Source organism: Paramormyrops kingsleyae, chromosome 18, assembly GCF_048594095.1.
Source record: "Paramormyrops kingsleyae isolate MSU_618 chromosome 18, PKINGS_0.4, whole genome shotgun sequence".
NCBI lineage: Eukaryota > Metazoa > Chordata > Actinopteri > Osteoglossiformes > Mormyridae > Paramormyrops > Paramormyrops kingsleyae.
Window position 1 is genome coordinate 15,107,471 of NC_132814.1, and position 27,777 is coordinate 15,135,247.

Below are 27,777 nucleotides of genomic sequence, written 5' to 3' on the forward strand. Positions count from 1 at the left end.
TCTGTGTCATTTCTTTGTAAGGAGAAGTATAATGATGAATTTAGGCAGACTAGTATTCACTAAGTAATACTTTTGCAATTCCACTTGCATTTGTGTCCACCCACCCATTTCTTTCATATTTATCCATCAGAAGGTCGCAGTAATATAGTGCCATTAGATGGCGCTGTATACCGGCATGAAGACGTAACGAAGAAAAAAAGATACATATTTGTATCCTGTGATTTTGTGGTTTCTTCAGTTTAGAGCTAATATTTTAAGTTTCAAGTATCAACATAATTTATACCAGTAACTACACTATGTTCAGTAGCGAAAATTATAGTCGAAAATCTCTGGGGGAAGAGAAGTTATGAACAGAAATGTCAGTTAGTCGGGGTAGTTTCACATCGTACACGGAATGTGATTGTATTTTCTGTTTTTGTTTCCGAATGTATCGAGGTTATCGACAACACGTTTTTGTCGTTTGGATAATTTTATACATATTGCATAATGCAGTTTAGCTAAGGAGTAAATATTGCAGTTGGCTGAATGTCATATGCCGTACATCAGTTTGTGAAGCTTTCATTGATTTTTTTATACAGTAGTACGACTGATATAAAACGTTACATTTTCAATAGTATTATAGAAATACATTATTTTACCAGGATAATGGTAAATAGGAAGACATCCGTCGTCTGCAGTGTGACGTAGTTTTCGCCAATAACGTGTAGTTGCAGTAAAGAACCGCTAGATGTTGCTAAATGCGCACAATTATCTGCAAACCAGCACGAACCTTATTTTGCCAGTCGTTGCACAAAGGAAACGTCTGAAACCCTTCGAATGCTGTGAAACGCTTCCGTTAGCTGATGGTTGCAATGAGGTCGCCATTGTCTCTAGTGTATTCTAATCTTTCTGAATGCTGTATCTCAGACATGGCCCCTGGACAGGCCTGATAAGGAACTAAGGTGCCGTGTCCTGTCAGCATTTCAGGGGCAGAGCAGCTTTGTGAAAGACACGTCTGCGCCTCTTTTTCCAGAGATGAGGTGAGCTTTCTACTCGGTGGAGATGATGAGCTAGGAAGATGAAAGAAAATAGTGGGTGGCGAGTTGAGAAAAGGATAAATCTCATGTAGCGCTGTTTCCCAGGCTCCCCAATGTGTTGAAGATAGCTCCGCCCCCATCCCCCCTTCCCCCCATATTGGAAGGGCTCTGGCTAATTTTACCCGATGTAGTGGCTGGCACTCGCGAGGGGCTCCAGTTTCAGCCAGCCTCAGCGACAGACGGTTTAAAGCTGGGCAACGAGTTTATACTGGAGCCAGCCAGGGACATGCAATATCTGTTCCCCTTGTCCTGATATAACCTCTGCTTTCTCTTCATCTTTCTATATCTGATCCTGATGGTCTTAGATCCAAGTGAATTCAGAAGAAAGATGCCTTATCCTAGAAAAGCCCTTTCGATCTCGAGAAACCAATCAAAATTAAACTAAAAGAAATTTCAGAACTGCGCTGTCTGTGCAAACAATGTTTTTTTGTTGAACTAGAACCAGATGTGCTCAGGGTGGTAGGTAGCAGAGCCTGTTCTCTGTTGAGATTTCAATGGGAACCCAAACAATGAATCTGTTGGTGTGCTGATGTGTACCGAGCCCTGACTTCATTTGATTCATGGAGACCTATAATGAATGACTTGGGCATCGATGCTTTATACTGTCAATGTTGTGCTGGACTTTCCAAATCCTTAGTTAAGTGGCTACTTATGGATCAGAATGATTTGATTTCCTATGGAAATATTGAATAGCCCTGTGAATTAAACTGTTTTATTCCAAATCCTTCCTAAATAGTATCGGTCTATAGCTCATATTAAGATAGTAGGTAGCATAATAGTAAAGTATCTGTAACCAAAAAATGTCCGGCTCATGTCTCAGGCAGAGCAGAAACTTCTACGGTTTCATTAAAAAATATTCAGCTCAAAGAAATTGCTTTGATTAAAGGGTCTGCTAGGCAACTATAAATATGGATCATAAGTCACTAAACTTATGATTAAGTCATTATCCTATTCCAATTTGGATTCTGTATAACAAGGAGGTAACCTACCAGGCTGAAATGTTAATATGGAATAAAACGCATCACTGTATTCTATCCAATCAAATTGCATCCAGTTCTTAAACCGAACACAAAGGGCGTCATTTACAGGCTAGCAGAGGAAGCTCTGCCTTTCCCTATGCATAGAGATATGTCTGAATGGTGCGTTTTATTCTAAAATTGTCAGGCAATGGCAGGGAAATTAGGATGTACAGGAGGTGGATCTTCATCTCATTGTATGTATGCATTGAATAATTTAGGACAGCTTGTGTCAGTCTGTTGGCACTCGAGTTAAAAGCACATCTGTATAATACCACAGATCCACTAGGTATCCTGACCTACTGTCACCTCAGGATACTTTGATATCACCGCTTTTCAGAATAATGAATAATGCAAGAAGAATGCAGCCGAGTGTAAGCATGGTTCTCGTTGCTATTTTGTTTTCCTGATGTTCTGATGCTATATGAAGATTAATATTTGTTTTTTGTTGTTGTTGTTGTTTAGTTCCATGTTATTCTTTATAAACACTGCCAGCTGGTTTCTCTTTTTTTGTATATGGTCTCTTAGGCATCTATAACAATCATACCCTGTTGGTATTTGGTAAGGGGAATTGACGTTTGCGGCATTTGACTGAGCCTCATCTGATTGGCTGCCCGTGACGCTGGCCTTGGCCAAGCCAATCTCCTGCTTGAGATAAGGGGAGCATTAGGGGCCCTAATCTGAGCTCTGCATGGAGGATCAGCAGCCTTTCATTATATTTATTAATTGTCTTGAATGACGTCCCAATCAGCTTAGCCCCGGCTGTTGGTGATCTGCTTCCCAGGGTCCTTATCTCTGTCTGGACTAGTTGCTGGCCCTGACGAGCTCAGGCCGTGGTTTCTAGCCACACACACTGGTTTTATGCTGAATTTCATCCCCTCTTTCCCCCTGAACCACAACTCATACACTCTCTACAGGACGCCACCAGCAGTTCACCGCCATTTTTGCGTTTAATTTTGGAATCAGCCTGTAAAACTATTGCTGAATCTTTTTTGGGATCGAGCATTAAACCCTGATACCTCTTGACCGTCGCGTGTAAGAGGTGCCGGACGGACCTGCTCGCGCTCTATTCCTGTATTTGTGCCCTAAAGCTTGAAAAATGTGATGATACAAGGGATTATTCAAAGCCATAAAAGTATTCTGGGAAAAAAACAAAAGAACAGTTCACAGTGAAAATCTATGGTCTAATTAAAAAGTAGCATTTTGTGCATATATTTTGTGCCACGACGGGGTAAAAAAGGTACAAGGCATAACCGTTCAACATGTTGTTTCCCAGTGTTGCATCTGCGGTAAGTATTACCTCCAAGATGTAGCTTAAAAGCACAGCTATGTTTGATGCTCTGATATTAACTGGCTCTTGAAGCACTGGGCTAATGGGAAGTGACTCGCTAATGGAAAAAAATTTCCAGCTCCTGGTTAAGTGACATTTCTTCGTGTAAGCAGACCTTATCAACTCAAGCTGGGGGTGGACATGAGCTGAACGAATATGATGTCACAGGTGATTTGCAAGCTCACCAGGCCTGTGGCGGGTAATCATTGGCTGTCAGAAGGTCATTACATTAACTAACCTACATGTGGATGGACAAATTACCGATCGACATTATCTGATTGTTCTGAAATTCACCGTGAGATGAGAGTCCCTTGATTCCATGGCCGCTGCTGGTCAGAAGTCATGGATGCAAATGCTTGTTAATGCTGACAGATTATGTTGAAGAGTCCTGACATTATGGAGGCTGTATCGTTGCCTGTCTTGGCTCAGCAGGCTAAGTCACTGTGCCTCTGATCAGAAGCCTTGCTGGTGTGAGCCCCAGCCTTGACAGAACAGTCACATGACTGTGGCCCTTTGCAAGGCCCTTGGCCCTCAGCACCAGAGGTGGTGCCTGTTAGCTGACTCTGCTCTGTCACCCCGAGCTATAGAGAGCAATTGCTCGTTTTGTTTTGTTCTGCTGTATTGATCTTAATGCGACCTTTGACCTTTTGGGATGCATGTTGCAATGGTGGTGGACCATTCCGTATGCATTTCTGGACATAAAAGATGGCAGTAATTGTGCGTTGTGTGTACGATAGGGATGACGAGGGAGACTGAAAGGATTCCAGGGAAAGGAAAGGAGCGGAGGTCATATTACTGCGTCTTTCCTGCGGTCGGCAGTAGACGTCCACTTTCGGGAGGCAGGGGCGCAGCGAAGCGATGAGATGGCGTTAGCATCGGTGATGCCGTGTCTGTCTGGGCCGCATGTCATTTTGGCAGCGCCCTCATCGATTGCGTCTGTAACTATATCGACGCTATCAGTGCCATCGCTTTCGAGAAGCTGTTTCTCATTACGCATTTGGCAGCCGCCATCTGATTCTCTAAAATGAGAAAATCTAAAATCCTTCTGTTGGCTTTGCATGTGCTGACCTATTTCTGTGTACTCTCTAAACAAGATAGCACTGCATGGACTAATCTGTGTTTATTTGAAAGAAACAAAATCACCAAAGACCATTTTATTTACGCAATTTTTCGTTCCAACTATACAGTTGGTGTCGGTGGCCTGTGGGACAGAGGATTCTCTGTGGCATTAAAGAGCTAATTCAAAGGTTGCTGCATTTATATAGATATTATAATTTGAGAAAACCCGAAAAACCCGCTTTTCCTCATTTGTGCTTTATATTGATGCTGATATCGTCCCGGTAAAATAATCCTTCCACATCTCTTAACTTGCTTGTTAATATGGGTACCTGACGTGTCATAGAAAGCGGGCAGCTTCTTCACTCAGTTGATATTCAGGATTCAAGGATATTTCTGCAGCATCTTGTACAAGCATCTTGTCCAGCTTTCACCGTATAAATAATTGGTATGAAAAGAAGCTATTAAACTGTTGAATTGCTTTTTCTATGAGTTTGTGGAAAATAAGTTGTCAAAAAGAAATACAAAGACAGCAAGAGGCTTATATATGTGAGTCAAATCGAATCAGTCTCATATTACTTTCATATTATTTTGTTTTGCTTTAGTTTGTAATTCTTCGTAGTTTTGTTATAATTCTTGTTAAGTTACCAGTGTGCGAAGTTGCAGGGACTGTTGTGCCTGAAAGTCTTTGAAAAGACAATGATTATTGGAACGAACTGGGAAAGAAGCGAGGGACAAATTTAGCCAAACGAAATGGAAACACTGAGGTCATATTGTCTTTCCACTGAAGATTTCCAGGGAGCAATAAGATCTACGACAACACCTGAGAAAATTAATGGTAACACTTGCATTTAACATTTAGTTTATTTAACTGTTACCTGGTCAATGAAAGTTAGAGTAGCAACAACGTAATTTATTTAATGCCACAGTTGCTAACACAAATAATATTGACGTTACTTAACATACAATAAATAGGTAGAGTCAGGTTCAAAGTGCAAAAACAGCTTTACCTTGATCAAATGAGTTAGAATGTGTATATACATGTTAAAATTCCTCTTTTAATCTTCCTTAATTTTAAAATGTAAATTTTAACCCTTCTGTGGGATTTCAGGCAGCCATACTGAAGCCTGCGGAGGAGAATTCTAACGTAAGAGGCATCAACAGGTACCAGTCTCCATTTCCACCTACAGTCCCGATAAAACAGTAAATCATTTTGATCGCAGAGGGTGCTGAAGCAGAGACTCTGGCTGATAAGATAAACAGTCTTATTACTTGGTGCCCAGTACATTTTGGTAACTCCTGGGTCTTACTGGGTCCAACTTTTAGTACAGATTTTAAGTCACACATGGCCGATCGTGCCAAAAAAATCATTGTTAAATTAAGAATTTGGCATGAAGTTGTTCTCCGGAGTTTTATAATTGCCCGGCTTGGTTTTAATGTGCATTTTTCACTGAACTGTGGGTAATTTCACAATTCGCTCATATCTCGTTTCGGTAAGAAGTTCTATGCCTCAAAAAAACACCCTTGAAAGTTTAGGGCCCAAGAAAGTAATGAAAGAGTTTAGGGACATTTACTTAAGTGTTGCTTGTTACTAATATGGGGAACATCTGTTGGTTAAAATTAATTTCATGTATATCTTTTAAATATCATTCTTTACTATGATCTTCTCGCCAGAATGGCCTGTGCTACCCAAACGTTCACATGTTCTACTGGTAGCTTTTGACAGTTCAGTCATACCAGAAGCATGGTTCCCCCCCGATGGCTGTTTATCTGTACTGACACTGTAGACTAGGACCTTAATAAATGGATACATATGCAGACTTCTGGACCTTCTGTTTAGATGCCTAACGGACGGCAGGTCAGAGGTCGTCAGGAGGTCAAGGGTCATCTCAAAATGACTTTGATCAATGGCCTTGTTTTGAAATCTCCCCCCATTTACCCCCGGATGTCTGCCTTAACAGAAGCAGGGGATTAATTTGACCCCCCCCTACAGGTGCAATGATGGGAGGTGGGGGGGCGGGGGCGGGGAATATAGTGATCAAATCTTAAGTGCATTGGGGTGAGGAATATTCCCAGTATGCAACGTTGGCCTTATTTTACTCAGAAAATATTTCCTAAAAACGTAACTGCCTTGAACTGATTACTTATTTTTGCCTCCGGTATCCATATGGCTTGTTGGCGTTAGCTACATATGATTAGCACTTCAGTAGTGCCAGGGCATGTGTTTAATTGGTTAGGCTACTGCTGAGCATTTGGGTTTGGTTTCCAGCATTAAGATTGTGTGTGTTGATTGCCTTGTTGGAGAGATGAATAGTTCTCTCGTGGTTTATGTATGTCCTGCCCTGTCCTGTGGTCCCAGCTGCCCAAAAACCCTGTTAATCAGAACTACTTGGCAAGTCAACCAATTGGAGGCTCTCATGCTCCTAATTAAGAGGGTCAAGTTAATTTACAGTACATCTGGCCTCCTGCTTTTCTGCGCGGAGGGAAAAAGAGCGGCTTTGTCAGGCGTGACTCCTCAAAGACTGTGCTTTGTTCTGCATGCGGATCCAGAGCATCTACACTGCAGAAAGCTTGCATAAATCCCCCCCCCCCCCCAGAGTATTTGTAAAATGAAGGCGGGTGGTGGTACAGCTGAGATGGTGTCATACATCCCAGAAGTCACTCACATTTTGGAGATTTCTGCAATAGTTTTGTAAAAGTCCCTTCTAGAATTACTTCTGTAATGATGAGCCCCCCCCCCCCCACATATATATACTTTGTGCTTTCCTCTTTTTTCTGCATAAATGCTGCACCCCTCCCACATTTCACTACAAGCACTCTTTTGTTTGCTGGTTTTCCCATGACCTTTGACCTCGAGGCCTGCTGTCTGGAGTAGAGAGCGACCGCCTCCTCCCTTCCTTTGCCAGACAATCCACAATCGTACAGTCATCCGCAGATACGTAGCTATGCACACGTTCACGTGCGCACGCCGCATGACATCGGCACTGGACATCTCCACTCGCGTATATAAATGCACGCACCTGACTTGCATTTTCAAAACTGCGCTGATTGCAGAAACACAGTGAAAGGGAGCCACTTTCACTGGCATTTTTAGTTACGTTATCTATCCACTATATTTCTGAAAAGGTTGACTGCACTTCTTAAAAGAAAGGTCTAAATTCAATGAATCATTTATGTGTTTACCAAACATCTTCCTGCAGAGCCGTGGGGTGTGACTCGGGTCTCTGAAGTGTTTTAGATTGTGTTTACAGATCTCGCCCTCTGCCTGGCACAGACTTGACCACAACTGGTCCCTGCTGGCCATCCTTCATTTTCACCATTTTCTTCTCTTGTATTCTCGGCCCATTTGCTTTTTCCCCCCCCCTTTGACATGTTTTTAATTTAAAAGGTGTGTGTGGGGGAGGGGGTTCGAGGAACGAGATGGATCATCCAGCTCCTCTCCCCCTCCCCACCGCTGGAATGCTTTGACTGGTGAGGACCATCCACTAGACTGGTTTTGGTGGATTGCATTTATAACCCTTAAGCTACCTTGCTGGGTCTCACCTCCTCTGTGCTAAGTGGGGATATTGTAGGCTGTGTAAAGCCCACTTTACACACTGATTATAGTGTTAGTACCCAAGCCAGTGTGCTGCAAATATACACAATGAAGTTAGTGATCTGAAGGAATTTAATTAATGGCTTCTTAACGGTTTTAAAAAGTCAATGATTCTTATGGGAGGAAGTGTGTCAAAAATGTTTATATTAGTCTAATCAGTATGAGCTAGGTAGCGTTTAATGTGTTAGTGTTTTATGTGAAGCAGTGGTGTTAGGTGATGGGACTGATCAATTCAAATATGTGAGCGTGATGACTGCAGAGGCTAACTGTCGTCTTATTCGGCTGTATTCTGCTACAGGCTCTCATTGGTTAGATCACTAGCTCTGCATCTTGATGTGACTTTTTCCTAGTTTGCCTCGTTACCAATTTCAAAGGTATCTGACTCCTTGCGTACTTTGAGTTTTTTTCCCGTGCTGCGATTTCTGCGTGCCTGCGCCTTCCTGACCTTTAGAACACGCAGGAGAAGAAAAAACGTCGGTGTGCCTGAATAGTTGCCACCAGGAAAATACAACATACCAGTGCAGAGCAGAGAAATGCAAGTGTTGGACACATCTGTTTTTCTTAGGCTGTAAATTCTTCTTAGCGTATTATAAATATTACTTAATATATTAGGAAATAGCCTTCATTTATTACTTTTTAATCAGTATCCCTAAAGCGCATTATAGAAATTTGCAAATATCAAGGACTGTTTACTTCTGGCCAGAATTGTTTGTTTTATTTACTCAGCTGAAAAATGAAAAACCACTGCGACGTGAATAAGAAGCCTTGCCGTGAAGTGCTCTGTTGTGTTTTCCTTTGAAATGCAAAAGGTGTTTTTGTATAAAGCCAATGTTTATGGTGATAATTTTGCAACACACGCACAAATTATGCCTTTTACCCAAGCACTTGTTTACCAAACACATACCATACGTTGCAAATGTATAAAACGGGGCGCAGAGTGGTAACAGGTAACAGGTTTAGGGTTATCACAGGGAAATGCGAGGAACAAAGGATCGCGTGCAGTGGAGTTTGATGTGAGAGGAGAGCACTGGCGTGTGGGCAGTGAAGGGGGCATGGGATTGCGATGGGGAGGGGTGTCTGTTTAGTTAGTCCCTTGAACTGCATACCCGTCAGCCTCCTGGCCAATCAGCTCAGCCTTAATTAAAAGATTTCCCTCCATTTATTGTGTCGCCTCATCTCTCCTGGCTTAATTCCGGAGTTCAGGTGCTCGCTCTCTCTCTCTGTCTCTCTCTCTCTCTGTCTCTCTCTCTCTCATACACGTACACATACACACACACACACACACACACACATACACACACACACACACACACACACACACACACACACACACACATACATACACACACACATACAGATCCAAATATTTCTGGTCTTATCTCCAGCCCCCACAATGCCCTTTGAATGCCCATGATGGAATTCATACCCGTCTTTCTAATATCCTTTCTGTGAGGATAGGAGAGAGAGAGCAGCTGTGCTGGGAGAGAGAGATCAGTGAGCAGGGCTCCATTTTGAAATTGCAATTTAGAAACATTTTCTCCCCCCCCCCCGCCCCTGCTGTCTTTCTGTTCCTCTGGTGATGATAGTGATCGCTTCATTTTAAATGATTTTCCTATTGCCTTTTTGCCATTTACCCCACTGAATCCCCACCCCCCCTGTTTTGAGTGAAGAGGGAATGAAGGAAGGGGGTCTTATGCATGTGGTGCAAAGGGCTTTTGTACTTAGTCTGGGTGTGTAAGGAGAGGATGGTATGTATGTGTGCTTGTGTGTTTGTCTGTGCATATATGCGTGTGTGTGTGGGTGTGTGTGGGTGGGTGTTGTGGATTATGTACACAAAATACATAAAAGTTCCCACAATATGATAAAAAGGTTATCCAAATGGCGGCATGAAAAATATCCCCAAAAGTAAGGACGTTTCATCTTTCATCATACTTTGGGGGACATTTTGGTCCCCAGACGTGATCTATGTTTGTATTCATATCTTTGTGGGGACCCTCCATTCATTTCTATGGGAAAAGCCCTAATCCCAACAATGGAAGGTCCCTATTTAGATAGATACACCAACATGCGTTTGTGTGTTTATGTGCATGTGACAGATTAATGCAGGGAGCCCCCTCTCCAAGGTGCTTCACTCCGTCATCCCCCCCCCCCCCCCTGCAGCTGTATGCACTTTGTTTCCAGTGTGAAGTTGTTTGATTCCCCTGGAAGATCATACATCGCTTTTAATGGGGGGGGGGGGAGGAGCCTTTCAGCGCCGTACATGTGCGGGGCAGGAAACTAGAGCAGGAACATGACTGTGAGAACGTCTTTCTCCATTTGTCATTCATTGGCCAACCCTGTAATTGAATCTGTACCAACACTGTATGTGTAGCTGCAAAGATCCCTGAAAACAAAGGCTTCATTTAATGGCTCCACATGACTTGGACTGTTGATGTCCTATCAGTCCTGCTGACAATTTTTCATTCTGGGAACGTTTACCGAACCTGACGATGACGGCATGGAAATGTTCAAAGTGTCTAGTTTTCCGGATGCTCCCAGAATGTTATCCCACTACTATAACCACTAGTACAAGTATCAGTAATAATATAAAAACAAATGAAGGACATGGTAGAAAAGCAGGAAACGCTGTCGCTTTACATGACAACGATCGTGGGTACAAGTCTGGATGGTGCATTCATAGTGTACACTAATACCACTTCTATAACATAGTATTTTATTATAAAACATTTTTCAACATTAATTGCATTAAAGGGTAGGTAATCATTTTATGGGGCTGATGTTGGCAGAACCTGTTAAAATATAAAAAGTGGAAACAACATTCCATTAAGGTTACAATAAGAACGTTCTCTGCAAGCTTTGGGAAGACCTTCACGTAACAAGGGCTAATGTTCTGGGAACGTTCCCTGTTAGCTGGGAGCTTGTACTGGCTCCCTCTCTACTTTCACCTGAAGCTCATGCAAAGAGGAGGAGCTGTCTTCGTGTAAGGAGAGGTCACCAAAAATCTGAAAAATTGATTTTGAGGACTGCACCAAGGTTCAGTGAGTGTCATTCTGCAACATTGTTGCAGCAGTGGTTTGCACCACTCTTTGTTGTATGGTTATGGCCTCAGCAAATATCAGGTCCAGAAAGTTAAAATCCAGACCACGATTTTGCTTATACCAACTAGTTCAGTATTGTGTGACGCTGACTCTTTATACTCAACTGGTTGGTTGAAACTAAATCATGGTCTGGATTTTTACTTTCTGGACCTGATATTTTCACCTCTGCTGTACATCATTTCTGTCTCTACAACTGTTCCTTCATTTTTAACATATGTACCTCTTTATCTCTCCTGTCATGGTCCATAATCCCCTTATATTGCTGAACAGAGAACTAGTGTTTCCGGGCCATTTAAGTAAAGTCCTGTGAAGGCTGTTACCCTATTAGGAAAGATTTGGTGGCAAGAAAAAGTATTTGCACCCTTCCTCAATTCCTCTGTTATTGCATATTTGTCACACTGACTGGTTTCACATCTTCAGATAAAATGTAATATTATACAGAGAGAAACCGAGTAAACACATTACGCATTTAAAAATATTTTATTTATTTAAGGAAGCAAGTTATCCATCACCCATGTGAAAAAGTAATTGCTCATTGATACAATTAACCAAATTTAATTGGTAATTAGATTCAGCTGATTGGACACAGCCAGACCTGATTGCAGCCAGCACAATTGAATCTAAACCTCATTAATTTTGAATCTTCCTACCAGAGTGAGTCACCACAAACTTTCCACAAGCACAGCATACCGTGATCAAAGGAAGTCCCCAAAAGAGATTAGAAAAAAAGGTGTTGAACTATATGCACCAAAGGGTTACAAAGCGATTTCTAAGGCTCTGGGGCTCCACTGGACCATACAGAGAGTCATTATCTCTAAATGGAGAGCACTTGTAACAGTGGTGAATCTTCCCAGGAGTGGTCAGGCTGCCAAATTTTCTCCAAGGGTACAGTGACAGTGTATCAAGTAATCTCAAAAGATTCCAGAATAATATCCGAGGGAGTGCAGACCTCTCCAGTCTCAGCTAAGATCAGTGTTCCTGCCTCCACAAAATGGAACAGAGTGGAGAAAAATGGGATTCACGGCAGGATATCACTCCGGGAACCACCGCTACCAAGTTACACCCCAAAGCACGTATCACATTAGTGAAAAAAGTAGCTGGATGATTCCCGATCCCTTAGGGATGATATGATTTAAACAGACGAGTCAAAGGTGGACCTTTTTGGACAACAAGGGTTCCATTATGTGTGGCACAAAGCAAATATAGAATTTCACGGAATTAACATCGTACCAGATGTCAAACGCAGCGGCAGTACTGTGATGGCGTCAGGGTGCTTTGTTGCCTTGGGACCCGGATGGCTGCTTTGTTACGTACAATGATACAAAACACAAATGCAAATCCATATCCGCATGTCTGAAAAGGTGGAAAATGGGCTGGTCATTCTTAAGAACCTACCAGTGTGTCTGGAGTGAAGTTATGCGAAGAAAAGTAGACTAAAATTCCTCCAGTGGGGTGAAAGACTGCTGTTACAGTTCTTGCAGTTGCTAACAAGCATTTTTCCATACTGAAGTCACTTTTTCATAACTCTTCATGTGATTAGCACAACAGCGGCCTATGTGGACTAAAATGTGGTTCATTCTTCATTGCTATTGGAGACGCGCCATGCATTGGTGAACATATCAGTGTTGGCTGGCATCCGTCACAGATCGAGACCTTGCCATTGGTCAGATGTCAGAGACAAAATGCATTAAATGATCACATCTTACAAAATCCTTGGACTGTTTTCTCAATCTCCATGAAAACTTTACATATTTAAATCTCATTTTTTACCTGCTTACATTGTTTTCAAAATTGTTAAAAATAAATTTTAAACTGAAATACTGCTACATTGTCGATATTGATATATTGAAATGTTTTTTTGATGGTTGTGGTGGCATCATGCCCAGCAGGACGAACTTTTTCCATGACCACAGACTTTAGCTTATTTTGGGGGATACCTAGACATTCTCAAGATCACCTGAAAGATATAGTCCCTTCAGTGTGTTCTGGGTCTTCCCTGGAGGCTCTGCCCAGTGGGATGTGTCTGGAAAAGCTCCTTCGGAATGATCCAAGTTGCATCCCTATAAGATACGCAGACCACCTCAGCTGATTCCTCTCCATTCAAATGAGCAGCAGATGTCTTTTGAGGTCCCTCTCGATCCAATCCTCTCGCCCTGTCATGGAGAGTGAGACAAGCAATTTTATGGAGAAAGCTCATCTTGACTCCTTGTACTTGCAGCCATGTTCTTCTGGTCATTACCTGCAGCTCATGAGTAAATTGAGGATCCTGGTCAGGTTAGGCATATTAACCACTAGTTAACACTGAATCTCCACAGACCTCCTCAGTGCCGTCATTTGTAAACAAGATCCAGAAGTACTTAAACCTCTGCGCCTTCACAAAGGGCAGACTTCTTCTCTCTCACCTTAAAGGAACAATCCACTCTTTTCCAAAAGAGTCTCGAATCTTTGGAGGTGCCAATTTTCTTCTCTGTTGATTCACACTGGGCATCACTCAAGTATGCCTTGGACGTCCTGGTTGGATGAGACCAAGTGCATGGTATCATCTACAAATAGCAGAAACGTCACTTCTAGCCTCTCGTACTGGATGTCCTTCAAACCGCAGCTGTCTCTGAAAATCACAAACAGGAGTGGAGACAAGATGCACCCTTAACAGAAGCCAATACCCACTCTAAATGGCATTGATTTTTTGCCAAGGATGTGGACAAAACACTTACTGCATTCATATAGGGACTGAATAGTACGCAGTAGCTGGCCTGATACCCTAGGGCATATAGTTAAATGCCTTGTCTAAGTCCACAAAGCACATGGAGACTGTAATAGCGTTTCCAAGTACCCTAATTGTGAAAGGGAGAAGAGTTGATTCTCTGTTCCCCAGTCAGGCTGGAATTTGCCTTGTTCCTCCTAAATCCAAGGTTTGACTATTATATGGAGTGTTCTCCCTAGTGCTCTGGCATGTGCTTTCCAAGAATGGCTAAAAAGCGTGATCCCCTATAGTTGGAACACACTCTCTGGTCCCCCTATTTAAAAATAGGAACCACCACTCCCGCTGTCCAAACAACACTAGAGATGCATGTCAACAATTTTACCCCAACAACATCCAGTATTTTCAGCATCTCTGGACAGATGTCATCTATTCCTGCAGCCCTTCCACTATGGAAGTCCCTGACCACCAAATCTACATCTGCTGTAGTCAGTTGTTTCCAACATTGCCTTCTGATGCAAGGGTATATCCACCAGGTTCTTTACACCAATATTATTCCTAGCACATCCCTACCCTGGCTGAACACAGCCCGAGCAAGGTCCCGCCTCCCCCTTCTGAGGCATTGGATGGTTTTCCATAACATCTTTAGGACCACTCCTCTCGTGCTCAAGTTTTCATCTCTGCAGCTGCAGCCTTCCCGGCTTTTTGGCACTTTTCAGCTGTCCCAGGAAACCCTGGGGCGAGCAATGCCATGAAGGCCTCCTTCTTCAACTTGACAGCTTCTCTCACCACAGTTGTCCACCAGAGCAATCCAAGGGTTGGTGCCGCGACAGACACCGACTGCGATGATTGAGGCCTTGAATATGGTCTATTCAGACTCAATGTCCCTCAATCTCATACCAGAGAAGTTTTTTTTCCACGGGTGTGAGTGGAATTAATCTTGCACAGAAGCTGCAGCCAGATGTTCCTGGCGAACCCTGACTGCTCCATGACTGTTCCTTCTGGTCTCCTCCCCAGAAATATGAAGCGGTCATTGGTTGATAGCTCTGTCCCTCTCTTTGTCTGAGTGTCCAAAACACACGGCCTCAAGTCAGATGACCAGTGCCAGCCAATCCATTACGTGACGTAGGCAGCTGCCTAGGGCACCATCTCCTAAGGGGTTGGGGTGCCAAATTAGCACCCCAACCCCCATGGCGCAAGGAGCGTGTAGAGACAAATTGAAATTGGGGGGTAAAGTTTGCGGGGGGTTGGAAAGGAGGTTGCTTCTACCAGATGACACAGCTATAACTGTACATGCTCTTTTAGCATGCATACTTTTGATCTTCATTATGTTCAAAACTAGTGGCTTGCACAGAATTGAAGAAACTACAGTGTTTACCGTTCCTTCCCTTCATACACCTCCAGGAAGATCATTCCTCTTTGAGCAATGAAGGCTCCCTTTCGGGCACCTCACCAGGCTGGGTTCTCTTCGGTTACGATGTGTAACCTCATACCGGGAGAATTCTTCAGCTGTACAGTCCTCAGCCTCCCACATTAGAGGAAATGTTCCACTTCCCCAAATCCTGGGTCTGTCCGGTTAAGCTTGGCACCCAAATGGAACTGCACCTGACCCCCCTCCTTTCATTTATGAGCCCCCACGATGGTTCCCAGGTCTGGCTACAGGAGTGGGTCCTTGTAACCCTATTCTGGGAATGGCACACCTGCTCTTCATGGTACCTTTCATTGGGGCTTTTTGTTTGGTTGTAGTTCCTCTGGCCTCTTCCCATAAACCTGTTCACCAATGGAGGCTTTAGCAGGAGCTTGAGCTTCAGGCTACATCATTAAGGCTTGCAAACCTCTGCCCTTTGTCACGGTCACTGTCCTTGGAGCAGCATGCTAAAGTGTCCAGTCTGATAATTCGGTGCCTTTTATTTTTGCAAATTGCATTAGGGTGTTTTCAATAAAAGCATCTGTTAATGGCACTCTGCAATCAGCTCCCCCTGAGTTTGGCTACTTGCCTTTCAACCTGCACCAACATTTGTAGTACTGTGTAGAAGTCTAAGGCAGCCATAGGACATGTTTAGAACTATTTACCTGGGTAGTAAGCGTATATTTGCTCAGAACAAAAAAACACAATTTAATCTTACAACATATGCAGATTACGAGTAGCATAAAAACTAACAAGAATTTCTTCTGTTCTCCAAAGTTACTGATATCTTGCTGGATGGCTAGATGAACACCAGTTCAGCTCCCAAACTTCTCCTCAGGGACACCTCAGCCATTCCAAATATATGTTACATTTCACGAGCTTACTTAATTAATAAATCAATCAATCAATAAATCAATCAATGAAATTAATTTAAAAAGTCAGTGAGGTATTAATAAGCCATAGGAGTTGAGCTAGTGGGCAAGTCAACCAGCTTATTGCTGCAAACCCTGGCTTGACTTCAGGAGAGGTTTTGGCATGTTTACGCTGGTACAGCTTGATGGACATAATATCATAGTTTAACACCGACATGAAGAACATTTAAAGATGATTGTCTTTGACTGCCTAAGACCTTTTGCACAGCACCGAATACCCAAATATGCATACAAGTAGGGCACATGATTCAATTGTGGATTTTTTTTGCATGGGAAAGGAATTTGGAGTCCCTGGCTGAGTGATCCGACTACTGCATGATTCAAACAACTGCACCTGAATCCACAATATGGGGACGTCCTGGCTGTTTGATGGGGCCATCTAACTTGTCACAGGATAGGTTAAACTTCCCTGATTAAAGCGCAACTGAGATAAAACACAGAAAAAAAAGAAGTAGAGAATCAGCCGTCCCGAGGATCTGTGTGGTATGAAGCGAAATAATCCAATAATTCCATTCTTGTACTTTGCCGCAGTGGGGGCAGAAATCTGTCTGAGCGCGTCTGAAGGCGGGACATCTTGTCTGCACGTGGAATTACGGGCTCTATTTCGAGCATTGCTTTGGGATGCACCATCGGGCCAGCTGTGGCAGCTGGACTGTCAGGACCGTGCCAGGTGAGGGAAGTGGGGGGGGGGGGGGGGAAGGGCCCTCTCCCCCAGGACGGGGAGCCTGGTTCTGCTGCCTGGGGTGAGTACAGACAGACTATGGTAAAGTGGGTCAGCACCAAGAGCGGTGGGCTGGGAGATTACACAGACAGCAGCAGGTTGAACCAAATTAGTTTTTTTTCCATCAGGATTTTAGGACAGAGGCTTTATAAAGCAATCAAAACCTGAAATGGCTTGTTTATTTTTATGCAAAAATGAAAGGCCAGAAAGGAGAATCATGCTTGGCTGGATCATCTTCCTGTGGTCTGAAATGTCTTTTTCCAAACTGACAGCTTTTGTGGATGAACTTGATGCTTTGATTAAATTGTAGAAGCACAGAGACTTCTAACTGTGGAGATCTAGATGAGTATATGAGTTCAATATGGCCGCCAAGCTTATGTAACATATGGGGGAGCGAAGCGTAAGCTGCCGGAATGGCATTGGATATATCAGCAAAGGAAACAAACAGTTTTGCCTTTAGGATATGTTACCTCTGTCATTGTAAATCTTAATGACAGTGTGAAGTTCAGCGATGCAGACAGCCAAGGCAGAAGATGCAGACTGTGTCTGCTGTCTCTCTCAGCCCCTCCTCCTTCCCCTCTCCCCCTGAGCTGGGGGGGGTGTTGCCTCAGGAAATTCAGTGACCAGGATATTTGTGGCAGCGGGGGTCAGGGGTTGCCGGCGTGCATGGGCCGAAGTCGCACAGTCTGCAGTTGTGAGGTGTTTTCGTCTGTAGCTTCACTGCGTTGAAGCGTGGTCGTCTGTAGCTTCACTGCGTTGATGCGTGGTCGTCTGTAGCTTCGCTGTGTTGACGCGTGGTCGTCTGTAGCTTCACTGCGTTGACGCGTGGTCGTCTGTAGCTTCACTGCGTTGAAGCGTGGTCGTCTGTAGCTTCACTGCGTTGACGCGTGGTCGTCTGTAGCTTCACTGCGTTGAAGCGTGGTCGTCTGTAGCTTCACTGCGTTGACGCGTGGTCGTCTGTAGCTTCACTGCGTTGAAGCGTGGTTGTCTGTAGCTTCGCTGCGTTGAAGCGTGGTCGTCTGTAGCTTCGCTGCGTTGACGCGCGGTCGTCTGTAGCTTCGCTGCGTTGAAGCGTGGTCGTCTGTAGCTTCACTGCGTTGACACGTGTTCGTCTGTAGCTTCACTGCGTTGAAGCGTGGTCGTCTGTAGCTTCACTGCGTTGAATCGTGGTCATCGATGCCCCAGTTCTCAGTGTTGTTCCCTCTCTGTTGTTCGTTTGATCAGTGTGCTGGCGGTTCCATTCTCTGTGCGTATGTGTGTCAGATGTAGCATCGGTGGATGGAAAAAATAATTGTGAGTTTTTTTTTTTAAGTGTTCCCCTATTCCTCAGTGTAATCTAAGCACCAGTGGCTGTGATTAATGGCCATGTAGTCTTTGTGCTAATTCTGATTGCTTCACCCTACATACATTTTTAGCAAAATGATGTAAAACATGTGCTTGATGTTTAAGGGTATGTGCTTGGAAGAAGCACAACATTCATTCACTTTCCACTGAAGTGTGACCTTTTTCCTACATTTTCCAGAGATGCACACGTGTGTTTGTGATTAATTAATTGTGATTCATTTTGCAGACACATGTATTCAAAGTGATATGCACTTAAGGCAGGGTCAGCCAGTCCCTGGAACAATTCGGGGTCAGGGTCCATGCTCTGGGGCCCAATGGCAAAATCGCTCTGCTGACTCTAGGATTTGAGCCAGCAACCACCTGATCATACACACAGCATCCTAACCCACTGAGCCATTGTGCATATGCAGGAAGGGAGGCAGGACCACCGCAGCTTGAGGGCAGGCAAGATTTAGAAAGTAGAACAGAATGTCTCATGCTTGTCCTCTGTCTTTGTGGGTGTGATGAGTTTGTCCTGAAAGCATGACCACTGCACAGGGTACACAATCAGGAGTCAGGTGTCCCTCTAAGGCCGTGTGTCCCAACCCGGTCCTCAGGGACCCCCCAGTCGGTCCATGTTTTTGCGCCCTCCGAGCTCCCTGCCAGACAGTCCACATTTTTGCTCCCTCCCAGCTCTCAGTAAGGGAGCAAAAAACGTAGACTGTCTGTGGGTCCCCGGGGACTGGATTGGGAAACACTGCTCCAGGGGAACGACACGGCTTTTAGAAGCGGCCTCTCTGTCCGGTGGCAGCCGCATTTTATCCCGTAGCTGTGCTCATAAGGGTGCATGCACCCCCACACACATTCGCCGCATGTATACCTCGCATACGCGCGCAACAAATGCGCCGATGTCGACAAGTGCGCTCAGAGAAAAGCAGACATATGTTTCTCTTAACTTATGAATGACTAAATTGTAATGCAAACGTACCACAACTTTTCCAGTATTTATGTCCAGCCGTAAATATATACTAAAAATACTTCCCTAGACAACAGCTTAATGCGTAGGATTTCAGTGTGAAAGGCATGCGGTAGCGTGTGTGAAATTACTTTTTAACCATTCAGTTGACAAAATGATCTCATATCTGAGTTAATATTGACACAGGCTAATTTAGCGCATGCTTCTTCCCGCACAGTTTCGTGAGAGGATGTTCTGATGTGCTCTCTGTTCTGGTATTAAAAAGGCGGGCAAAAAATATAGTTAGTCCTTCTTATAAGTGATAAGGCAATTCAATCCTTGGCCTTAGCCTTCCTATGCAGCAGCAGTGGTGTATGGACATGGCACTCAGGAGCTTCCAATGCCTGACAGCTTCCAAATGACAGAGGCTGCATGGGACGCAGGCTTTCGGTTGCCATGAATCCGTCACTGCGTATCAGCTGCCTTTGGCCTTATCGCCCAGGGTAATTATCAGTACTGTCTCCTGGCTCTGCGCCGGCCATAAACATTACCCTGTGTGGTCCTGTGCACTGACCTCAGCTGCCCTCATGAACTTATCCAGATCCAGTCCACTCAACCCCCTGGTGCCCGCTTGTCGCAGGCAAACCCCCACCCTCGCCCCCAGTCGCCCTACCCTAAACAAGTGCTTTCAGGACAAGGAGAAGTTTCAGTCTTGGAGCATGCACTGCACATTTGCACTGCACATTGCACTGCACACCTATCCCATGGTGCTCGGGGGCCTGTGTGGAATTGGACGTTTTGCTTGTTTAGGGGTAAAGGGGGTGCAAGAAGAGGGGGCCATGGACCACCTGACTTGAAAGTGCTTAACTTGTTAATATTAAACACCCATCCTTGTTGACCCCCCCCCCCCAGCTGGGGGGGTCCAGCAGCGAGAGAAAGAACATGAATTGTCTGAACATCAGTAAGAGCAACCGTTCCTGATTCGGATTCTGTTGAAGGCTGAGAGCTGCTCCATTGGTTTGGGGGGGGTGGGGGGTGGGGTTATGGAAGGGGAGGCGTGCCGTGCTGGTTTTGGGGTGGGGGGGGGGCAGTGGAGCCACACAGTAACAGAACCGCTAGATCCGAGTCTTGCAAGGGGAGCCGCTGGAAAGGAAGTAATGCTCATTTCCAGAACGTGCTTCTGGGCTTCAGGCATGCTCAGTGCGGCTCGCCCCCCCGTGCCCCCCCCCCCTTCAGAAACCGAGCCTCTAAATTTGAACTGAAGAGACGGGAGGCGACTGAGCACACACTTTGTGCGCGCTGCCGTCTCTCTCTCTCTCTCTCTCTCTCTCTCTGTCTCTCTCTCTCTCTCTCTCTCTCTCTCTCGCTGTCTGTTTGTCATCGCTATTTGCTCGGGGTGGTGGTGCAAAAGGGGCTCGCAGGAAACGGCACTCATCTGAACTACATGAGCGAAAGCAGAGAGAGAAATGGGGAAAAAAATGAGTGAAGGAAGAAAAAGAGAGAGAGAGTGCTGTCTGTGCAGCATTTTTTTTCCCCCCCCTCACTCTTGTCTACTCCGGAGAGAAGAAAATCTGCAGGACAAACTTCAGCCAGCTGTGAGGGAGAGAAAGAGAGGAGGAAAGGAAGAATAAAAGACAAAGAGATAGAGGAGAGAAAACCTGTGAAATGCTGATGAGGTGAGTGCAACAGTCAGCTGCAGAACCATTGTCTGGTCGGCTTTCACTCTTTCTTGTCATTTGAGTGAATGCCCTGTGTTGCAAAAAATTGTGTTCATAGGCAAGACTTTGGAGCAGGTTTTTGCGTGGATTTACGGGACCTGGAGTATGAGAGTTCAAAGACTTTGTGTTTGCGTGTGCCACTGTTTGTGCGTTCGGTCACTGCGTTACCTGGGTGCACCGGTGTCTCCCAGTTGCCACCGTGGACGTCCGTATGTCCGGGAAATAAAGGGGAAACTGGAGGGACGGGTTCACGGAGATCCCGGATAAGACACACCAAACAACACGTATAAAACACGTGCCAAGAAAAAAGTGCTGGCAAATGGCATTGTTGGATCAGGACTTGAAACCTCAGTGCCTGGTCAGGGGTAGGTCCTGTACGGCCCACGGGTCACTCCAGTTTGAAGCAGTCCAGTCCAGATGCAACTTTCAATGTTTGTCTTTTGACCCAGAAAAGCTTCGGTTTTGGTTTGACTCCGGAGGGAGCGACTCACTCCTGCTGTCATTTGCTGCCCATCCTGCAGACTGTAACACTGACACGGCTTAGAATTGGACTTGTCGCTCTAGGGAAACTGCTCACTGTCTGAAAAATGCCATAGGTTTTTAGGGAGGTGTGGGGTGGGGGGTAGAAGTAGGGACTTATTTTGACCTCATTTTAAAAACTGTTCAAGCAGTAAACGTAAATGTCCTCTGCAGTGCAGGCGTAATTGTATAAGTGAGAGTAAAGAGGGCTTAAATTTCTATTTTGGGGGGTGCGCTGGGGAGGTGAGGGTTGGGGAGTAGCATATTTCTCAACTCTTGATCTGCCAGCCATGCTGTTTGGTCTGAACTTTGAAGATGTAGCTTTTTTTTCCCTCTTAGTACATAATTTAGCTCTGGTGGCTTTGGGACAGGAAATATCAATAATGTATCAATTATAAACTGCAATGAACAATGTACTTCTTAAAGCTGTTAACTATTTTATGCCATGGCTGATGGAAAACTTCAAAAACATGGATTATATGCTGAGTAATTTAACACAGGTGCCGTAATTGTTACAGGATTATATAAATCATATCGTTTTCTAAGGTTTCCAACATAAATAGCTCGCTATTATTTTTCAGTTTTTCAGGTGTTTGTAAAAATAGCCCCACCAGAATTGTCACTGCTATTTATTAGCAAGATTGGAAAGACTGTTGTTCTTTGTTGTTGACAGTTGACCTAAGAATGATGTCCTACAGTAAGTAAACACGTGTTGGGATGCTTCTAGTCGAGTGACATTGTATTTGATCACTGTCCCTTACTTCAGCAATCATTTTCATTCATGTCTTTTTCAACACTGGTTACAGAATTGATTGATGCTTAGAGTGGCCTTCACACGTGAATCTTCATGGGTTAAGCTCTCAGAGTTGCCATATTCGTTGCACCATGGAGTAATTAGTTTACGTCAACTGTGCAAGTGAAAGTCTTGTGAGGGAATGGAATTTTTCCCACCGGATATTACAGTGGGCCAGTGTTAAAGTCTCTGCCCTGCATCCCCTGGCACTAGGAAGCAGTGGTTTGGGTTTTATGGGAGTGGCGGAATCACACTGTTTTTGTTTTGTTTTGTTTTTTTTTTTAATTGCATTTACGTCACATGCAGACTGTTATAAAAACACATTTTTTAGCAGTCAAAAAAAACAATAATAGGAATGCCTGTACTATTACAAGAAGCCCTGACAGGTAAAGTGTTGTTTTTACATTACAATGCTTCTTTTCCACTTCTTGGTCTCCTTTGAGACACATATGTACACAGTAGAGAGCAAAGCCTGGAGCCTGAGAGCAGGGTTAGGTCATTTAGGCAGTAGCTGTAGAGCATTTCAGGGGGTTAAGGGTTTTGCTTAAGGTCCCTATAGAGAGGAGTCACTATCCTGCCAAGGACAGAATTCAAACCAGAGACTTTCTGATCATAGAGAGTGAGAGAAAGGCTTGACCCACTGAACCACACACCGCACCAAGGTGTGTGCTCCAGGAGCAGATAGGATGATGTGCAATGCAGCTGGTCAGGCTTTTGTGCGCTTGCTGATTACTGTTGGCCTCGGATTCTTTCTGTAACCCCCATCAGGAGTGGCACCATCAGAAGAGGGTAGTGGTGGGTGGATTAGGAAACTGGATTGGACCTGGAGCTAGAGTTTGTATATTTACATTTCAGGGTTGGGGAACTGTCGATTTGTCCCTGAAAAGGGCTTTTGATTAGCTTCAGTAATATTATACTGCTGCTGTGTAGATGAGAGTGAGTGTGAGATATTGAGCCGTGTGAATTATTCTTAATATCTGTTATGCACTCGAGGCAGTGATGGCCTGCCCTCATCCACAGCAGCCGCAGCCTTAGCTGACGTTAATTAGCACCTGCCGGAGAACTGAAACCAGACCAAGTAAAGTGTAATTGAAAAGCTGCTGGCACCCAGCCTAGGTTTAGTGCACACCCCAAGACACAAAGATCAGGCAAAACCGGGGCATTACCAGTCTTTATACTGTAGATCTCAGTCCCCTCAGGTTTCGGTTCAGCGTAACCAGAGCTCACGGACGTCTGCGGACATTTCACGTATGGTGAGTTGACGTAGGACTGGAAGAATATGGAAATCCTCTAAGAGTACAAGAGAAATAACTTCTCTGTTTGGATTTGTTCGGCTGGGCTGTCTCACGCCGAAGATGATGTTTTTGCAAAGCCTTCGCTTCCTGTGAATGGGAGTATGCAACCGCAAGAAGGAGGGAGATACAGAGAAATGGAAACAGGGAGGTGAAACGATTTCTTAGCTGCCAGAAGACATGCCTTAAATTCTTTGCTGTTGACCTGTATGACAAATAACTGGCTTGCTTGAGGGTCATTTGCTGCAATCACCGTCTTGTTCTCTTGTCAATAGTAGACTCACATTTGCGGTGTGGTAGTTTGTCAGCAATGGGGAAAGAATGCAAGGTCTCTTTGCTGTCTACTGTGTAAGTCCATGGAATAATACCAACAATGTCCACTGCCAGTTCATACCTACTGTTCACGCTGGAGAGGAAATAGGGAAAAAAGACGACCCCACAAAACTTTGCTGGGAAACAGAAATGGCTCATTTATCATGGTGGAACTTAGAGTTGCTCTGACTCTGAAGCTGTTCTCCAAAGACTACTCTTGTACCCTTGTGACCCACATGACGGGGAACAGAGTAAATGGCGAGGAGGGGTGAAAGGTCAGGGAACAAGGTCACTCTCTCTGCGTTTATAAACACAGGGCTTAAGCCACCTGATCATTCACAGGTCATAGTTTATTTCAGGGGTGCGTAGCTTTGACAGAGCAGGGTCACTGCAGCCTCTCACATATTACTGCCATTCACAAATCACTCAAAATTGTACGTTTTTTTAATCTGTTTTTCTAAAATAATTGTGTGCATTATTTTTCTAATATTCGTAAGATCAGGTCTTTTGTGACCCACTGATTCACAAAGAAGTGATGGAGGCAAAAGATAATCAACAAGTAATACTTAAAATCTTTCTTGAATCTTTTATAACTACTAGTCATCTTTTAAAAAGTACTGCTGTACAATTGACGTAAAGGTCAGGCGTTATGTTCCCTGTAAGATTAATAGTCTATTGTTATTGGTTTTCCCACACTCCAAATTACAAAGAGTAATGGACACAGAAGAGGTAATTATGGGTCTTTGATTGAAATATGTTTATTTACAAAACAGTCTATATGTACATGTGTGTCTACTGCATGTTGCTTCCTGGTTTGCCCGGTTTAGTTTGGGGCAAAAAAGAAATTAAGAGAAAGTAAAATGTGAAAAGAGCACACTTCATAAGAGAGTATAATGCACGGTCCTAATGGAGACAGGATGTGATGAGGGTAGTGAGGTCACTGTAACCAGGGCAGTGGCTGAAGCCCGCAGCGGGACCCCCCCCTTCTCTGATTCGACATGCCTGGCTCAGATCGCTTCAGAGTAACGCCGCCGATGGGAGCAGAGCGTTCTGTTCCGTACAGACTGCTGCTTCTGTAATTGGAGCTTGAATATTATTTACACACACTCGCGCACACACACATACACGCGCACACACACACAGTTTGCACAAAAGACACACTGTGTGCCCGGACTCTCATGTCCGCTGGCCCGTCTGCCGCGGGGCACAGAGGGCCCCATTGTCCCGGCGGCCCGCTCATGTCGGTGTTCCTCTCGCGCCGCGGTACCAGCTGCCAGGCGAAGGCAGTACGGAGAGCAGCAGTCGCTGGTGGCGCACAAACACGGCCCAAGAGCAGATCCCGTCCCATGTCACTTAAACTCTTCCACCATTGCCTTCCTTATGAGATGGAGGGGGGCAATAGAGCAGTAGGGAGGCTCAGCCTAGTGGGAGAATTGGTGGCACCCCTCCCCTGCCCTCGGTTCTAGCGCTGATGTCATCGACTCCCTTTTTCTTTCTCTCCATTGTGGTTAAAGAAAGTAAAAGTTCTTCAGCTGGTGACAAAGCCTTCTGGCTACGACATCTGCACTTGCCCACAAAGCTCCCCCCTCCCGCCTCCGTCCTAATCACCCCCCCCCCCACCCCCCCATCCTGTTCCTTTCTATGGAAAAGAACGTAGCCCGGGGGGGGTTGGTGTGAGTTGTGGTTTGAGTGTGATTGCACTGTGGTCTGCTCAATCACCACAGCGTGCACCTGCGGGGTGGCTTGGGGGGGGGGGGTTATCTGTCCTGTTATGTGTGCCCACCCATGCGTGGCAGTGAGAAACATGTCTTGTGGTCACGATAATCTGTAAACTCTTTCTGTTTTCCCCAGAGGACATTCACTTGCTTGCCAGACCTTTAACTTTCTTTCCCATTTAATGTTTCCTTAGTAACCTTATACATGCTGATTAGCACTTTGCGTTGCTATTTACAGCTAAATTAGACCCACATAAAAATCCCAGTGTAATGATATATGTAGATTTTTTGATGATGTTTCAGTATTTTTCCATTGTATTCATGTGTAATTAATAACTCGCAAGCCTATTTTAATCAAATTCCTGTTTACTTGATATCCAAGCTTGTACTTTTCACTTGATCTTATTCTGAAGGTTGTCCAAAGGCTGTTATTCACGTTTTTTACTCTGTAACATTGGTCACAGGTGGTAATTCTGGAAGACTTACTCAGCTCTCCCTTGTGTGTCCCTCGGCAGTGACACTGAAACCCAGGGGCTTGATTTGCTTTAATTTGACCTAGAAGATAAAGAATAATTCAGATCCTGAGCTGTTGATAGGACAAATTTTCCCAAAAAACTTTTCACTGTGTATTTGAAAATGCCAAACCAATAGTCTATAGTTCTTTGATTTCAAGTTTTTCTTGGGGCCCCCAATGGTTATTATTGCTCTCCAGCCAGCTGTGAGACGAGGGGGAGGGGGGTGTTTCTTTGGGCATGGCTCTGTGCTGATGCAAGGAACATGCCAACACTGTTTAACTCGTTTAGTTGCAAATTTCAGGGTTGCTCATTCTTTGTCTGTGAACTCCGGGATCTGGCTGTTGTGTCTGAGTCTATAGAGTCTATATCTATATTGAGATACATTCCACCTACACGTTTTCAGGTAGGTTTCCTGTTTCCTATGTCTTTTCTCTGTTAAAAAATAAGATGTTTATGTGAATTCAGGTTATTAGCATAGCTGCTTACTAGCTAAATTTATCTGTGTATGTAAAGGTTAAAGAAGACATATATATGCAAAATGTCCTGGTGTTTCCCCAGCTATGGCAAAAGCTCTCGTATCTGGTGTTCAAGTAACTGGCACAATTCTAAAATATCAGAATAAAAGTAAAAAATTCATGACAATAAGTATTAATGCACTATTTTATTAAGAAGTACACTAAATCAATGTTTCTGAAACCGGTCCTTGGCGACCCCCAAGACAGTCCATGTTTTTGCTCCTTCCAGAGGGAGCAAAAACGTGGACTGTCTTGCAGGGAGCTGAGAGAGAGCAAAAATGTGCAACGTCTGGGGGTCCTGAAGGATCGGGTTGAGAATCACTGCACTAAACTAGCAAATAACAACAAAGAAAAGTATTGTGCAATACCCAAGTCAGTTTATGCATACGCCTACAGAGGAGCATGTGGGGAAATTCTCCTTTTGCCTACTCCATCTTGCTCTCCATGAGACATGCAGACTGCTGATGGTGAGTAACCACTGCACAGGGTCAGCCAGCCTACAGCACCCCTGGAGCTGAGGGTTAAAGGTCATTGCTCAAGGGCCCACAGACATGTGACTATTCTGCCAAGGGCCAGGCTTGAAGCAGTGACCTTCTGCTTATAGGTACAGAAGCTTAGCCTACTGAGCCACACACTGCCCCCATTTTAATCCTTACATTTATTCCACCATCGTTTACCTCGTGATTTGTATCAAATAGAGTCATGCATTGCTTGACGACGGGGTTTTATTCTAAGAAATGTGCCGATAGACCGTTTCGTCTTTGTGTGAACATCAAAGAGTATACTTACCCAAACTTAGATAGTACAGCCTACTGCACATCTAGACGATAAACTGTAGCCTAAATAACGATAAGGTGTAGCATAAATAGCGATAAAATATACAGTATAGTAAATACATAAACCAGTAACATAATTGTTTATTATCATTATCAAGTATTATGTACTGTACATAATTGTATGTGCTATACTTTTATATGCCTGGCAGCACAGTAGGTTTGTTGACATCAGCAACACCACAAACACGCGTGTAATGTGTTTTGCTACAATGTTAAAATGGCTACTTTTCAGCTCAGTTACAATGTCTTGGGACCACCATTGTATATGCAGTCCATTGTTGATCAGAATGTGATTATGCGGCATATGACTGTATCCGACTACATTCGACATCACCCCATTGTTTTCGTATC

The 27,777-nt window shown here is 44.3% G+C and overlaps 1 long non-coding RNA gene across 2 annotated transcripts; it reads right to left on the reverse strand.

Annotated features, from left to right (window-relative positions):
* Positions 1 to 11,639: 11,639 nt before the first annotated feature.
* Positions 11,640 to 14,573, reverse strand: LOC111840418 (uncharacterized). 2 transcript variants are annotated; one of them, XR_011983510.1, is made up of 2 exons: positions 13,574 to 14,573; positions 11,640 to 13,324 (listed from the first exon to the last, which is right to left on the reverse strand). It is a non-coding gene; the product is annotated as an uncharacterized lncRNA (long non-coding RNA). The 2 variants fall into 2 exon arrangements; XR_011983509.1 differs by having other exon boundaries at positions 13,411 to 14,573.
* Between the last annotated feature and the right edge of the window lie 13,204 nt (positions 14,574 to 27,777).